The 10,078-nt window shown below is 57.4% G+C and overlaps 1 pseudogene; it reads left to right on the top strand.

Annotated features, from left to right (window-relative positions):
- The first annotated feature begins 252 nt into the window (after nucleotides 1-252).
- LOC123388629 lies at nucleotides 253-744 on the top strand (annotated as a pseudogene).
- Nucleotides 745-10,078: the final 9,334 nt, after the last annotated feature.

The raw sequence follows: 10,078 nt of genomic DNA, 5'->3' as shown, positions 1-10,078 counted from the left end.
TGGATACAGAGAGTGGGGGTACATCCAGGCCATGAACTAAATGGTTTTCGGGGCTTTGGAAAGAGATGAGCGAGCTATGGAGCTATGGGGAGCTGTGGGGAGCCAGGCAGGGAAACTTCCGTGTGTATTCCTGACTGAGAGAAGCCAATCAGAAGAGGTGCACCTACCTCACGGTTCCAACTCAATGTGACATGCTGAAGGAGGCCAGACTGTGGAGAGGGTCATGAGATCAGTCGGCTGGAGAGCAGAAATATGAACTGTAGCAGACAGCGTCATAGACGGGCAGGTGTGTGGAGAGGGTTTCTCCCCCTCTTTGACCAGGTTTTGCTCCAAAGGAGTGCAGCCAAAATTGTAACCATAGGAGGCAGTGGGCTCCCCGAAAAATCTCAAGGAAAAGAACTGTAAGCAACAGGAATAGCTATTGGTCAGGCTCTAAAGGAAAGGGTGGAGAGATTCAACCAGTTGGCCTGAAAGTTGGCGATAAATGTCTTCTCCCAGAATATGGAGGCCTCGGGGTAGTTCTAGATGATGTGGACTATTTTTCTTACTTAGAGACCGTGACATTCTGAGAAAATATATAGACTGTAATAAATCATTATTGCAATGGCATCCCGTGAAACTACTGAGTCCACTGAAGTTGTGAAATCTTGCCTCGTGTTAGTAATTTCCATGTCTGTCTTTCATAATAAGCCAATGATATTCAAACTAGTGATAAGGAAGGTAAGAAGTCAGGCAGGCAGGCAGGCAGGGAAAAAAAGGGGAAAAACAAAGATCTGTCGGCTGCCATGGGTTTTGGCAGGGGTGGAGGGTGCCTGTTGGGGGGCGGGGGGGGGAGGTGCGGGTGGGTAGGTGGGTGGGTGGGTGGGGTAGGGTGACTAGGCAGAGAACAGAGGATTTTTAAGGCGGTGGAACTATTCAGAGTGCTACGATGGTGGTAAGATACTTTTTGTCGAAACCCAGAGAAAGGGGGCGCCTGGGTGTCTCAGTGAGTCAAGTCTCTGCCTTTGGCTCTGGTCATGATCTCCGGGTCCTGGGATCGAGCCCCGTATTGGGCTCTCTGCTTGGCGGGGAGTCTGCTCCCTGCCCCCCCCCCCACTTATGATCTGTGTGTCTGTCTGTCTCTCTCTCTGTCAAATAAATAAATAAAGTCGTTATAAAAAGGAAAACAAAACCCCAGAGAATGGATAACGCCAAGAGTGGACTCTCGTGTAAACTCTGGACCCTGAGTGGCTGATGATGATGTCACAATGTGGATGAGCAGGTGTCCTGTAGGTACTGGCCGTATTCTCCAGTGAATTTGGCTGTGAACCCAAAATCGATCAAAATAAGTAAGTACGGGGGGCGCCTGGGTGGCTCAGTGGGTTAAGTGCCTTCGGCTCAGGTCATGATCTCAGGGTCCTGGGATCGAGTCCCGCATCGGGCTCTCTGCTCGGCAGGGAGCCTGCTTCCCTCTCTCTCTCTCTCTCTCTCTCTGCCTGCCTCTCCATCTACTTGTGATTTCTCTCTCTGTCAAATAAATAAATAAAATTATAAAAAAAAAAATAAAAAAAAAAAAACATTTAAAAAAAAAATAAGTAAGTACGTAAGTACGTAAATAAATAAATAATTAGAAACAAAGCCCCATTAAACGCGCGCGCGCGCGTGCACACACACACACACACACACACACACACACACACACACGAAGGAACAAACACAAAAACCGGACAGACAGGCAGACCGGATGTGGAGCTGTCTGGGAAATGGTCAAGAAAGAATTGCAGAGATGTGTTTGGTGCAAAAAAAAGTGTTTTTTTTAGGACAGCACGGGGACAGGACCTGTGGGCAGAAAGAGCTGTGCTGGGATTGTGAGGGGTCACTGGTGGTACGGTTTCCAGTTAGTGGGGGTTAGGGATAAGGTAAGTCTCCCAGGAATGTGTGTATGCTGCGAGCAAGGTCTCCGAGACCTTGCAGGACTACGTACTGTCAAGGTGAGGTAAGTCCCTCTTGTTTTAGCAAAGCATTAGTCATGAGACCCTTTAGATGTGTGTCTGTGGGCCACGTGTTGGAAGAGGGATGTTAGCATCTCGTGGGCATTTGTGGCTATCGGAGTGAAGTGACACGCACTAGAGCAAATCCTCACGGGTAAAAAACATTGAACAAAATCCTTGAGGGAGTTGTAGGGGTGTTACACCCTGTATGTGTCAGGGATTCATCATCGGGTTACAAGTGGTCAGGAGACCTTGCTGTTGCCTCATTTCTCTTGCCTTGGCTCTCTTCATCTGGTCTGAGTGACGTTCCAGGTGGACATTCTTGCTGCTGGGGTGTGGGTGTGGGTGTGAGTGGGGGGGGGGGGGGGGGGCTGGTGGTGGTGGTGGTGGTGGTGGTGGTGGTGGTGGTGTTTGTAGTGGTGGTGGTGGACACACACATTCTCCTCTACCTGCTTAGGGTCTGTGGCTGGGCCTAGGATGTTGTCCGACAGAAGAGCTTCCCTGGAGAAGGGCATCTAACTGTGGGTAGGTGTTTGCCTTCACAGGGGCGCCTTCACAAGGGCCTAAAGACAGGGACTCGAGGGGTGCCTGGGTGTCTGGGTGTCTGGGCGGGTTGGGCCTCCGCCTTCCAGGTCATGATCTCATGATCTCCGGGTCCTGGGATCGAGCCCCGCGTCGGGTTCTCTGCTCAGTGGGGAGCCTGCTTCCTCCTCTCTCTCTCTCTGCCTGCCTCTCTGCTTACTTGTGATCTCTCTCTGTCAAATAAATAAATAAAATCTTAAAAAAAAAAAAAAAAAAGAAAGGAAGGAAGAAAGAAAGAAAGACAGACAGACAAGACAGGGACTCGATCCACTCGTGAAGAACGGACGAGAAAAAAAGGGGGTTGGGCAAGGGGCAGGCAGCTCCTTGGAAAAGACAGCCCCGGGAAGATGGGGGTGGGGGGGGGGCTGGTTGAAAGAAGTTTCATCGATGTGGACGGTTCAGACCCTAATTCTCCGGCTCCCCTTTCCTGTCTCTGGTGATGGAGGATGCCTTTCTGCTTCCTGGTTCCAGGGAAGGTACCTTTCGCATGGGAGTTGGCTCTCTTGGTCTCGTGAAGACCAGAAGGGTCGGCATATCCTTCTTGTAGGTGCTGTGTCTTCAAGGAGTTGAATTTGAGATAACCGACGTGCCACAGTGGGCACCTTTGAGGGGTGAGGGTGACATGTTCTGGTTTCCTTCAGGGCAGTCTACCCAGACTCAAGTGGCTCACGGGTCCTTGTTCCTCGGGAATCCCTCTCCCCATCCCTGGTCCTGCTATTGCTGGCTCCTTTCTTTCCGGCCATTCCCGAGGCTCCTCCACAGCGGCAGCGTGCCTGCGCATAGGCTCCTTGGCCTGGGTGTTTAAAAAGAAGATCGGAAGGTTCCCTGCCGTTCGACCCTGGGCCCTGCAGAGTTTGTCGTTGCTATGGTTCTTCTGTAGTTTTTAGTCGCCTCTGGGATGATCAGGGATGGACTCCCTGCCTCTCAAACCCAGACTCCATGTCCATTTGGAAGTAGACATTAAAACTGCCTCGCTGGTTTTCTGAGTCGGGGGCCTTGTATTAGACACGACCTGCTCAAAGGGACCTGACCCTAAAAATCTTGGTTTTCTTCCTTGCCTTTGGCCGTGTGTGTGGCAGACTTCCCGTCTGAATGGATTGTACCCCGGTTCCCCTAGTGACCCAGCTCCAACCTCCGGGAGCGTTTCCTCATTTTGTTTCTCTCTGAGCAACACCCTCCACCCCCCCCCCTCCCTCCCTCCCCGCTGGCTGATCCCCCAGGCCTCTGTGTGTCCTTTGCTCTTGGGTCCTCTTCAGAGGGTGTTTCACAGAGCCTAGGTTTTTAATTTTGGGGACTTCCAACCCCTCCGTTTACTTTTTATTTTTTATTTATTTATTTTTTTTTTAATGGATCGCGCCTTTGGTGTCCAGTCTTAAACCCTCTTTGCCTGGCCCTAGATCCCCAGCTCTCCCCCTAGAATCACCCCCCCAACATGCGCGCGTGCACACAGACACAGACACACACAGACACACACACACACACACAGACACACACACACACACACACACACGCACACGCACACACTCACGTGTGTTCCAGTGTTCTGTTTCCCATGGAAGTGTGAGATCCGTTTGGAGTTCACATTGGTAGGAGGGGTGAGGTCTGGCTGTTTGGATAGAAGCTTTCTTCTTCCTTTTTTTTTTCTCCTTCAAAAAGAATTTTGGTGCTGGTGGTAGGGAGGTAGGTAGAGAGGGAGGGAGGGAGGGAGGGAGGGGAGGGAGGGAGGGAGGGCAGGGGGTGAAGGAGCGAAGGAGCGAAGGATCCAGAAGGAGGGTCAGAGAGCAGGAGGGTGAGAAGAAGCAGAGTCTCTGCTGAGTAGGGAGCCCCGATGGATGCGGGGCTCAATCCCAGGACCCGGAGATCATGACCTGAGCTGAAGGCAGAGACATTTCACCGACTGAGCCACTCAGCCGCCCCAGTTTTTCTTCTTCTTTCTTTCTTTCTTTCTTTCTTTCTTTCTCTTTCTCTCTTCTTTCTTTCTTTTTTTTTTTTTTTTTTTTTTTAGATTTTATTTATTTATTTGACAGAGAGAGATCACAAGTAGGCAGAGAGGCAGGCAGAGTGAGAGGGGGGAGCAGGCTTGCCGCTGAGCAGAGAGCCCGATGCGGGGCTCGATCCCAGGATCCTGGGATCATGACCTGAGCCGAAGGCAGAGGCTTTAACCCATTGAGCCACTCAGGTGCCCCCCAGTATTCTTGTTTCTTTGTCTGCCTTCTTGCCTGCGTGTTGGGGCCTGTGGATGTCTGATGACTGACTGTCCTCTGATTTCGTGGGGAGGTGGGCCATGTTTCCTCCTTTGAATGGCCTTTGCGCATCGGTGTGCTATGCCCAAATTCCGAGACCCCCCCCCCCCCCCCAGACGACCACCAGAGTCCAGAGTCAAAGCCAAACAGCAAGGGTTGTTTATTACGAGTTCGAACCCGGACCTCCGCGCACTGGTTGCCGGTGACGCTAAGAGGTCCTGAGCTCAGGATCACGGCACTTTTTATGCACTATTTTTGGGGAGGCAGGGACTTAGCATACATCATAGTATCTCCTAACAAATCACTACATACCGCGGGAAAATCAAACAAACAGCAACTTATCGCCCTCGCCCCGCAAGGACGACAAGAACCCTGGTTCGGATGCATCTTCTCTCTCTTCTCTCTCTTTATTTATTTCTGCAAGTCTACACACTTATATATGCTTACATGACCAATCAGCGAGCAGGGTACAGGAGGGAGCGAATCAGGCGGTGCACCTAAACGAACAACTTCGCTAGCAACCAATGCTGTTTACTTCCTCTTTGGGCGTTCCGCTTAGTCTCACGAGGCAATCCTAACCTGGCAACTAGCCAGGCGCCATCTTTTACTGGCGGAGGCCGCCCTGGCCAGGGGCCTGCCTCCGACAGCAACTCTCTCATATGACTGGCGCGCTACAGAGGGGGGGTGGGGGGGAGGCTGGGAACAGATTATTGGTTAGGTCAAAGGGCTGTCATTCTTCAAACTGCTTGGTGGGCACCGCTAGGGTATGTGTCACCTCTGGATTGGCTGGGGTCTCCCTGACAAGCCGCGGGGTGCCAGATGGTTGTTATCTCTTGCACCCAGAGCTGGGGGGGGGTCGGGAGCAGTCATTTTGTCACGTCCAATTCTGGGTGGGGGTTTCTCTGGTGCCAGATGACTGTTATCTCTTGGCCCAAAGCCGGGTGGGGGTCCGGGAGCGGCCACTCTGCCAGGTTCAATTCTGGGCGGGGGTTGTGTGGTTACAGAGTGCTTATAGAAAGTTTGCTGGTAATTTTCCATCTCCTCATGGGTTAGCAAGGGAAGGTGCAGAAGCAGAAATAGCGGTTATGGTTATAGTTTAGGCATCTCAGGTGGAACCTTTGTTGGGCTTGGGTATATCTGTTTGGGTATCTGTTCCGTTCCATTGATTCATTGATGGACCGACTATGTCTCTTTGTCTGCCAACATCACAGGGTTCCCACGGCCTCTACCAAAAAAAAAAAAAAAAAAAAAAAAAAAAAAAAAAAAAAAAAAAAAAAAAAAAAGGCATTCGACCAGGGTGACTTTATTTCTGATTTTTGTTTTGTTTTCCTATGTTGTGTTTGAAATCGACATAGCGATTCGAATGTCTTTGGCCTGTCAGCTCTGTACACCCACCCAGTGTGGCCCTGGAACTCAGGACCCCCACAGATCAAGAGTCGCCTTCCTCGGGGATCCTCTGGACTGAGACAGCTAGGTGCCCTGAAAGATGTGTACTTGAATCACAGGTGTGAAGTCTGCGCCCATGAACTTTGCACTGGGAAACCTTATTTGGATCGTCGCACTCTTGGGGAAATACTGGTGAAAGAATGTTGTGTAGCTAACTACGGAGGAACTGACTTGGAAGGAAAACCTTTTTCAGTTTCTGGTGTTTGGTCAATTCTCTCGACTCAATAGGTGTCCAGCCTTCAGATTCACATTATTTGCTTGATTTCTCTCTTGTCTGCGTTTCCTCATTTACTTTTATAGTGAGTGCTCAGGGTTGATGCTTGACAGAGAACAGTTTTCATCCTGGCGGGTGGGTGGGTGGGTGGGTGGGTGGGTGTGTGTGTGTGTGTGTGTGTGTGTGTGTGTGTGTGTGTGTGTGTGTGTGTGTGTGTGTGTGTGTGTGTGGGTGGGGGGGGGGGGGGGCTCTTCCGGCGGCAGCGGCCCGGGCGCGTTTCCCAAGTCTCCTCTGGGCTGCTGGAGTCACGCCGTGCCCGCCGGGAGCTCCCGAGGCTGACGCCCGCCCCTCCGAAGTGGGCCGGGACACGAGATTGGGCGGTCTGGTGGCCGGCAGCGCGACTTCACGGCCCTGCGATCCGGGCCTGCCTCGGTGTCTTTCGCGGCGGTTGTCTGCCGCCACCTGGCGGCCGCTTTTATATAGCGTCTCCCCGCTGGAGCGTGGGCGACATCGGCAAGGGATGGCATTTGGTGGCGGTCCCCGAGCTGCAGTTCCGGGAAGCCGGCGACACTAGAGGGAGCCTCCGGTTTTCTCTGGAGTGTCGGGGCGCAATCGGCTCGTGGGAGATTGAACCCGTAGTTTTTTGGGGAACTAGTGGCGCTCTAGCCTCGTCCTCCTCCTCCTCCTCGCTCTCCCGTAGAGGTGTTGGGGGCTGCCTGGAGGGGTGGACCAGCACCCCGCCGGTGCCCCCCTCCTCCACCCCTGGCGGAACGGGAGAGGGTGTGCGCGTGCGGCACACGAGGACGCCGTTCGGCGTGAGGCTCTGGCCGGTCGTCAGGCCTTCTGTGTCCCGCGTGTGTCCCGTGTCACACTCGGGTGGTTGGGGACCGGCGTGAGCCTCGCTGGGAAGCCCGTGGATGGCGCGAGGGTTCCGTCCGCGGGCACGCGTGGGGTCCTGGTCGTCGCCCCCGATTTTCTCACCAAGTTTTCCGAGGCCCTCTGCGTAGGTGGGGACCGGATGGGACCGGATGGGATCAGACCAGACCAGGCCGCGCCGCGAGGGGAGGCACGGGCCGCGACCTCCGTGGAGGTCCGGCCATCGGGGGGCGCCTCCACGGGTCCGCCCCCTCTCCCAGTCCCAGCCGGGAGTCAGTGACCGTCCTGGGGCGGTCCTGAGGGCCGGGGCCGGTGGTGAGAGAGAGGAGGAGGCGAGCGCCGGCAGATCCCCCCCCCCCCCCCCCCCAAACTTGATTCTTCTCGAAGTCCCGACCTTGGGACGACAGGCGGACCAGGGGAGGAGCTAGCCGGGCAGAGCCGGGCAGAGCCGGGCAGAGCCGGGCAGAGCCGGGCAGAGCCGGGCAGAGCCGGGCAGAGCCGGGCAGAGCCGGCCCGGGCCAGCCCAGCCCCACCCCGCTCCAACCCCCTCGCGTCGTCTGTCGGTCCCGGCTACCCCCTCCCCCATGCTCCCGGGGGTCGACCAGATGGCCCTAGGGGTTCCGTGGGGCGCACCCACCCCTTTTCTTGGGGGTGTGTGTGTGTGTGTGTGTGTGTGTGTGTGTGTGTGTGTGTGGGTGATGGTGATGAGCGGTATTTGGGGCCAGTGGCTGGGCCACGGTCCCACGAGGTCCCGGTGACCTGTGGCTAGGCCCCGCCTGATGGCGTGGCTATTTTGTCCCCTGAAAGGAGCACTTTTTGTTGCCAGGTAGGTGCTGACACGCTGTTTGAGTGACTTGCCTTAGAGATGTGGGCCTCTGGGTGCGTGCGGGGCTCCGGGCTTGGCCGTGGTGCCAAATCCGGCTCGGCCCTCGCTTGTTTGAGCCGTCTGCGTGGGCCTGTGCGCTGCCGGCTCTTGTTGCCCCCAGGTGGCCTGGGCTGTGGTGTCACCTCTGGTCTCCAGCACCCGAGGGCTGCGTGGGCAGGTGGCGTGGGTCCTTTACCCCGTGCACTCTGCGTTGCGGGCACCCGGCTGTGGCTGTGGCAACCCCCGTTCCGTTCCGCAAGGCTCCGTGCCACGTGTCAGGCATTCTCCCTGGGTTGCCCGGCTGTTCTTGCCCTAGGCTCGAGGGGTGCCGGCGAGGCTGAAAAGCAGGCCCTTCTGGTGGATGTCCTCGCCGGTTGTTTCCCCCCTCTGGGGCCTCCTTGGGCACGTTTTTTGCTGATCGATGTGGTGATGTCGTGTTCTCCCGGGCCGGGCCTAAACCGCGTCAGACGAGGGACGGACATTCATGGTGAATGGGACCGTGCTTCTCGCTCTGCCCGCGGGTCCCTCGCTCCTCCTCTTCTGCCCCCCCCCCGCTGTCGTGGGTGGTGTAGGGGGGGGGGGGTGCGGGGGGGTGTGGGGGCCCGGCCCGACTCCACTTTCCCACGGTTCCCGCCTCAGGGCGCCCGTGGGGGGGTGGGGCCCTCTGACGCAGCGGACACTCTCGCTTGCCTCTCTTGGCGTCTTGTGGGGTGAGCGGCCCTCCCCGTGGCGGGGAGGGCTGTCCCCATGCCGCGCTGCTCACCGCCTGGGCGTGCTGAGTGCGTGGCGCCTGGCCCTCTGTGGTGCCCCTGGAGCGTTCCAGGTTGTCTCAGGTGCCTGAGGCCGAGCGGTGGCGTCGTTTCCCGTTCCCAGCGACCCCCTCGGGCTGCCGCTGTCGGTGGTGTGTCCGAAGAGCGGGTGGTGGAGCCGGTAAGGGAGGCCCAACCCGCCCCCCTCTGTGTGGGTGCGGGCGCCTTGTCGTCCCCTGGTGCGCGTCGTGCCAGGGGTGTGTGTGGACAGGACTTGGTGGGGCGTGTGTGAGTGACCGTGCGCTTGGCCAGCCGGGGGCTGCCGCTGTTTTGCCCAGCAAGCCGTGCCCGTCTCCGCTCCTCTCGTGGCCACGGTGGAGGCACGAGGTTCCTTCTGGGCGGTGATGTGATGGGAGCATGGACTGTGTGGAGAGGCAAAGGCGGTGCCCTTGTCGGGCTCTGGCCGCGAGCGCTCAGGATTGCCCTGTGCCTATCCCTTGCCGCAGACCCACCCCTGCCCCCAGGCCCTTGGAGGCCTGTGGGGCGCCGTCTCGCGGGGGGCTCGGTCGGGGGGACGAATGGGTGGGGGGGCGATGCGCCCTCGGTGAGAAAGCCTTCTCTAGCGATCCGAGAGGGTGCCTTGGGGTACCGGAACCCCCCAGCCGCTGCCCCTCCTCTGCGCGTAGTGGCCACCGATGCGGGGTGACTACCGTTGCGTGTTGGGCAGAGCCCCCTCTCCGCGAGGGGCCTGCCGGCCCCGCGGTGGGGCCGAGCGTAGCTCTCTTGCCTACCGCGGCCTGCGCCTCCCCCCTCCGAGTCGGGGGAGGATCCCGCCGGGCCTGGCCGACGTCTGGCACGTGGGGCTCCTGTGTGCGTGCGAGGGAGTGCGTGCGTGCGTGCGTGGCCACTCCCCCGCGGCCGTGGGTCTCCTGCCCTGTTGCCGTGCGAGCGGCTGTGTCTGCTGCCCGCTCCCGTGCCGAGTGGCCGCCGGCGGTGACGTGTGGCCACGGGTCGGGGCCGCTCTCGCCTGGGGGCGCTTCCCCCCGGGTCGTGGTTCCGGGACGGACTAGACGGACGGGCGGAGGTTTAGACGGGCCCCTGTGGCGGGGGTCCCGTGGGGTTGGGCCCCAGCG

Source organism: Mustela putorius, unplaced genomic scaffold (assembly GCF_011764305.1).
Source record: "Mustela putorius furo isolate JIRA1106 unplaced genomic scaffold, ASM1176430v1.1 tig00003906_pilon_pilon_pilon, whole genome shotgun sequence".
Lineage (NCBI taxonomy): Eukaryota > Metazoa > Chordata > Mammalia > Carnivora > Mustelidae > Mustela > Mustela putorius.
This window is presented reverse-complemented; position numbering and strand designations above follow the sequence as displayed.